Raw genomic sequence first — 7,071 nt, forward strand, 5'->3', positions numbered from 1 at the left:
AGTACTGGCTGTTCTAAATACATCGCTAATAACGTCAGTGCATTTCCCTTGTCTTCCACACAAGTATCTCTGGGGAAATAGAAACTCTGTTGCATGCTAACCTGAATTCCTGTCATTGTACTCTGCACATCAGTCTCTTGAGTCTCAGGCTTACAGCCTACAGCTGAAGTTATCATCTAATGAGCCACACACAGCCACTGATATAGAAGGGAAATCAATACAAAGAATTTTTTTTTTCTTATATGGGTGAGACAAATGATTCATGAGCTCAGCAATAAATCAGAGTGAACCAAAACAACTGAGCAATAGGACAAATCTTAGCTGGAAAGGCTGGAAGTTTCCAGGGGAAACAATATTAAATATAAACCCTTTCCTATGTGCTGATAACTATATTGGCTTCAAGTTTCTGAACCATTGAAAGTGATGACAAATCTAGCTTTACAACATGCCAAATGCATCATTTCCTTCCCTTTCCCCTCTACACCACACCCTCCCCCACCCCAACGTTTGAGAAAATAGCTTAGGACAGCAAACTCTACAGGATTATACTCTAGAGCTTTAGTCTGGCTTCTCCGGGGAGATGTTGGCTTTTTCTTCAGATAACAACTGTTCTGCAGGGAAGCAGGTATGTGATTTCTCTGCAGAACGTCTGAATTTGGTTCCTGTGATGTTTCTACATGTGTACATTCATTCATATACTTGTGGCTTTTAAGAGTCTTATTTTGTAATTATTAGTGCTTCAAACATGATTCAGGATTTGTGGTATGTAAACCTCAAGGAATGAGTAATAATGCCAAATAGTGACAAAGCATGACCGACTGTCTTAGTCTGATATTTCCAACAACTGTGTCATATCTGAATCTGGTTCTGATGCTTGCTTTGTCTCTTCAGACTGCATTTTTTTCTTGGGTTTCCCAGGCCTTGTAGTACTTTGTTGTAAACTGGAATAATGTCGGAGATAATAGGCACTGAGAGAAATAGGCCTTTAGTGTGAGATAGTCTATTAATCAATTTAGAAGCTGGGCTCTATTTAACTCTTGCTATTACTGTAGGTACCAGAGGCTTCCAACTCCTCCAGCATCCTTGATTTTTGTGTCCTCTACTGACGTGGGCTTCCCTAAGTATTCTTCCTGAAAGGGAGTCTGACTCTTGCAGCTCTCAGTTATAATTCACTGTTGTTACGAGGACCCCAGTTTATGTGACTCCTGTTCTAGGAAAGCAGATATTGGCTATGTCTCTAGGAAAGCAGATTTGCCTACCTCTCCACATTTTGGTGTGTTTGTCCTGTGATTTTAGTTCTCTGATGGGTTCTAGAAAAGTTGTTGAATTGCAATGTTTGGGGCCTTTTTTTTTTTTTTTTCCTCTCTAAGGATGGGAGTGATGACTTCCAAACTCTTTTCAAAATATTGGAGCTGAAACAATGAGTGCATGGTCTAGTCTTAGAAATCCACAAACAGGTCCATTTGTTTGTTTAATGTGAAAGACCCAAGTGATCGTCCCAAGATCTTCCTAGAGTTTTTTGTCTTTTTTTTTTTTTTTTTTTTTTTTTTTGCTTTTAGCCTCAGCGAGAAGGAGTTATATGTTTTCAGAGCTAAAACTGAAAATTAACTATATAAAATCATATGTACAACCAAGTCAATAAATCCATAAGTCCCTGAGAGCAAAGGTATCAAGACAGGACAACAGCACTACCACAGCCCCTGGTTGTAATTCAACACCCTTCTAAGATAAAGAGCATCGAGTTCACAGTAACCCTAAAGTACACACTCAGTCACGCCACAGCTGTATCCTTTCTAAGATCTCACACTTGGAAATTTCCCAATCAAAACACAGAACCCTTAGCCCGCCAATACTTCCACCTCTGTACCTGAGGCAGCTATAGCAAAAGTATTTTATTACTGGCTTCTTAAATCGACTCCATGGCCTACTAGTTAGGCTAAATTCATTCTAGATACCTAGTTTCAGTGGATGACTGGCTATTCGCTAAAATATGCCTTCGCACTTCTGTTCATGCAGCCTCTGCTGCCTGGAAATCTCTTCCACTCTGCCTTTTGAAATTCGATTCTGCCTTTTAATTAAAACAACTTTATGAATCTACTCAATTCAGTGACTTTGTCTTTAAGCTACATAGCCCTTTATTTACACCTCTATTATGCCCTTAACATACTCTGCCTTTTATTTAAATTCAGGTCCACCAACTTCATCTCCTCTAGAAAGTGAGTTCTAATTTCTTCTTTTTTAAATATTTTTTAATGTTTATTTTATTTTTAAAAGAGAGAGACAGAGGATGAGCAGAGGAGAGGCAGAGAGAGAGAGAGAGACAGAGAGAGACAGAATCCAAGGCAGGCTCCAGGCTCTGAGCTATCAGCACAGAGCCCGACGTGGGGCTCAAACCCATGAAATGTGAGATCATGACCTGAGCTGAAGTTGGACACCTAACCAACTGAGCCACCCAGACCCCCCCTAATTTCTTCTAAGAAGTAGTTTATACATGGTGCCTTATAGATAGTAGGAAAAAATTCATCAGTCTAATGCGTAAAGGAAAGATATCATGTTTGTGCTGGGAAGCTGGGAACAGTGAGTTACTAAGGCTCATTGAGTTATATCATTTCAAAGTTGGGAATTCCAACATGTCGAAAGCAACATGTTAGATGAATACAGACAGGGAATGGATTCTACTGATAATCAGGTCTCTATTGTAGATGGGTTCAACATCCAGAGCCAAGAATTTTCTAACATTCTTTGAGTGATATTACTTTTGGAGTTATTATTACTCATGCTGAGGCTCATTGCTGTCTTCCTATTCAGTCACATAACCTGGTAAATCTTCTCAAAGTTTACTCTCATAAGATTGGCCTTTCAGCATCCAAAGATCAGGGAATTTGAAATATTAGAGATTTCACTTTGTAGTCTGTTTAATTAATGATTAGTAAACAAGACTGGTTGCTTCATGAGCACTGTTTAGATTCTGTTAAGTGGTCATGCAGCCTGAGATTGACCATCTCCAGTGAGTATCAGGATTTCATTTTCTCAGGTTTTCTGAAATTTCCCGTGTCTCCACCAAATTTGTTTCAATGTGAAAGAAAAGAATTACATTACAGAAATTTAGCAGAGTGCTAGTAACTGTCTTTTTAGAAACTTTCTAGAAAAAAATGGAAGGAATATTTCTAGAAGTTTTCTAGAAAAAAACCTATTTGCTTATTCAAAAACAAAAACATATTGTATCATAACCCAGAATATTGGATATATCTCTGATGGCTGGGGTCAACAAACAAACAAACAATGAAGCTGGAAAATTCCATGGAAGAAAAGATAAGATAATGAAGGGGAAATTGAGGCTTCTGTGAGGAAAGGCCAAAAATAATTAGATATCATAAATCCGGAATGATAAAGTCTGAGAAGAGGATGAGAGGATGAGATAAAAATGCTTAAGACCACTAAGTTATTAAACAGAGCAAACATGGCTGAGTGACTAAATTTTAGAACAGTAAAACTAAGAAATATCTTTTGAAGTTTCACTGAAATCAAAAGCAGTACTATTTGGGAAACATTTAAACAGGCAAAAATTACCTCAGTAAACTCACATGAAAAATTAATTAGGCTAAGCAAGAGTTTCAGTAAAGCAATAGATGAGTTCCAAGGATTATAAAGAAAGAGATGAAATCATGAGTGTGTAAGAAGCCTCCATTATGGAGATGACTCCAAACAGATTTCTTTAACGCCATGGATTTTAACAACATTCAAGGCCCTACATAGACATTTAATCTGATGAGAGATGGATAATCTAATAGGTTCAAGTCTGACCGTATACTAGAGATAATTTAGGTAAATCACTGTTCTCAATTACTGTATCCACATGGCAAAATATTGCTGTACAGGACAGAGTGTTATACATTTTCAGGCAAGTTAAATCAAAGAATAGTTTTTGTAAGAGAAGGAGTGTTTAATTTTTTTTTTTAACGTTTATTTATTTTTGAGACAGAGAGAGACAGAGCATGAACAGGGGAGGGGCAGAGAGAGAGGGAGACACAGAATCTGAAACAGGTTCCAGGCTTTGAGCTGCCAGCACAGAGCCCGACACGGGGCTCGAACTCACGGACCGCGAGATCGTGACCTGAGCTGAAGTCGGCCGCTTAACCGACTGAGCCACCCAGGCGCCCCGAGAAGGAGTGTTTAAATAGAATGTAATAACTACAATATGTAGCAGTTGCTCAAGTCAGGAATCAATTTGTATTTTAGACTGATGTTGCCTTAAATGGTAGGCTAACCATTTCCATCAAAGAAAGAACTTCTATGAGAGCAATGACAACTCCTATCAGGCAGATCTTTTGCAATCACATAATACTTGCTCAACTAATATTATCCGTTAATTTAAGCTGTGCAAAATAATTTAAGGGTAATTTAAGAGTCTGTTAAGAAAATGTTTATATGACAGAAAACAAATAATGTGGCTTAATCATAATATTTCTGAAATTGCCTCCATTCTCAATTTCCTTTTTCAATTGGTTTGAGTCAGCATCTTCCCGACTATCTAGATAGCTTCAATAAATAGGAAAAAACTTACCGATATGTCAGTTTTTGTCTGAATGTTAGACATACCTGAAATCTAGTGATTAATCAATAAACATGTCATGAATGCATGAATAAATTAATGAATAAATAGCTGTATGAATGGTCAGTGCCAGCATGTTGTGCATTCTGGAAGAACATAGGTCTGTGAATGAGAATTTTAAGTCCAGTGTGCTATCATAATTTAAAATATCTAGGGAAGAAAAACACATACCTTTGTTGAGTCCTCACTGTGTGCAAATTCGTTAGCATCATTATTCATTTAATTTGCTCAACAGCTTTTTACAAAAGGCATCGTGGAGCATCGACAATGTACAAGGCATTTTTTTATTCATGGCCTCATTCAATCCTCCCAACAAATTTCTGAAGAAGGTATTGTTTCGACAAATATACAAGTGATAACACTAAAGCTCGGAGAGATTAGAAAATTTGCTAAAAGTCACACAAATGAAATGTGCCTAGTTCTCTGCCCACCAGAACAAATGTTCCACAAGTTAAATTTTGAAGTTCAACATTTGCATGATATCATAAGTGTTTTAAAATCAGCATACCAGTTGTTAGCATTTTGAAGTTGCTACAGAAACAAATATTTCCAAAAAAGGATATTGCAGAGCCTTTAAAATAGCCCTGTCATCAACATTTCTTAAATGTACATAATGCAGCACGAGAGAAATTTGCATGTTTTAATGCTTGGCAAAACATGAAAGTTTGCTTCTTTAATGTGCTGTATCCTTTAGTTGGTCATGACAGATTTATGACAACTGGATGTTTTCCAAAAGTCATTATGCTTTCTGATTTATTCATTTGTTTTAATCTTGGAAAAATTTGAACTGAATTCTAAATTTGTGTAATTATAACATTAAAGTTAAGATCTGTCTAAAAAATGATTGAAAAAAAAACCGCTTCGACCAACATCAATCATTGGAAAGATTCACTTAATAATTTTGGTGTTGATTTTATTCATTGTCTTTTCCAATAAGTATGTCAGTGGAAGACAGACAAGGAAGCCGTGAACAGACGTTGACATGTAGTGTCAGTGTGAGTATGATCAAAACATTTGGTTAAGAGCATGGGATTGGAGTCAGACGGGTTTGTTCTCAGGTTCTCAATCTGTCACTTACTTGCCCTATGGCCATAGGCACAGACTTACCCTCTCTGAGCTTCAGTCTCTACATCTTTAATGCTGGGGAAATACCTACTTCATTGTGTTTTTTAAATAAGATTTTAATAAAGCAATACACATAAGGAAATTAAGTGACTGATACATCATTGAGATCCCACTCAATAAATGGAAATATTTCTACTGTTATTTTTAAAAATAAACCTTGTTAAATAAGCAACAGAAATTGGTTGATTGGTGATTCTCATGTCTTTTTCATATGTCAGTATGTAGGTATATTCTGATAAACTGGATCCAGGGAGAGACACTGAAAAGATTGCAAAAGAGGTCAAGCTGTCTCTGATACCACTTTACTGCAGAATCATCTGCATATTTGAGCATCTTTAGTCGCCCCAGTCCTGGCTTCATCCCCTCATGTTTGTACCCTCTTCAGCCTTCCTTTTCTGAGACAGTGTCTAAACTTCAATACTTTAGTCCCTACCTTTGGATCTATTCCTACCCTATTCTCAACTGGCTCTCTCTTCACATTTTTCTGATAATCTAATTCACCAAGATAGTTATGTCTGTATTTTAAAATTGGACACGGATATTATTTTGTCTTATATTTCATAAAGGAAACAATCGAATCTTTCAGGACACAGTTGAATAAAAATTAGTTTGTGATTTAATGTCTCTTAATTAAAGCGAGCTCTTATTGAATGGTCCAAGCTACTACCCTAACCATTATATTTAAAGAGATAACTATTTTTAGATGATGACAGGATATTTAACTCCTAGGTAATAACATGGAAATTACTTCATTTCAATGAGACATAACAAATAATCCTATATTTTCAGGGTAGAGAAAACCCATATGGTTCCTTCCTCTCATTTTCTTCCTTTGTCTCTTAGATACTGAGAAAGCAGCTCTTAGAAGAAAGAACAGAGATGACACTGGGAAAGTACTAAAGATCAGATACCCAGAAGTGCAAACAAATGTCATCTATTTAAGTAACCCAGACAATCCAAGAAGCAGTCTGAAGGGAGTTTGATGCTAAATTGCTCTGAAGACTTGGGAGGTAAATCCTAATCGTGTCAAAGATTTGGCACAAAGACATGTTTCAGGGTGAGTTAATAAACAAACATGCTGATGGATAGTAGTGATAAGATCATGGTGAAGTCTTCTTAATCAGATAGGGATTACTGACCAGATTCCAAATATTTCCTACATGCATATTTCTTTAAATATTTGTTTTATAAGAGGATATTCCATGCCATTTTGTGTTTGTTCTGTTCAGATGTTTCAATAATCTTATTTTCAATGTTTGTAAGTCGAGGACAATTTACTGTTGTATTTTGTGTCTGGGAAAGAATCTAGTTGTATTGTGGGTCATACCTATGTA

General features: G+C 36.6%; 1 long non-coding RNA gene across 1 annotated transcript; it reads left to right on the forward strand.

Moving 5' to 3' along the window:
* The first annotated feature begins 512 nt into the window (after positions 1-512).
* On the forward strand, positions 513-6,828 carry LOC131496471 (uncharacterized). Its single transcript, XR_009254497.1, has 2 exons — positions 513-625; positions 6,581-6,828. It is a non-coding gene; the product is annotated as an uncharacterized LOC131496471 (long non-coding RNA).
* Positions 6,829-7,071: the final 243 nt, after the last annotated feature.

This window comes from Neofelis nebulosa, chromosome 1 (genome assembly GCF_028018385.1).
Source record: "Neofelis nebulosa isolate mNeoNeb1 chromosome 1, mNeoNeb1.pri, whole genome shotgun sequence".
Taxonomy (NCBI): domain Eukaryota; kingdom Metazoa; phylum Chordata; class Mammalia; order Carnivora; family Felidae; genus Neofelis; species Neofelis nebulosa.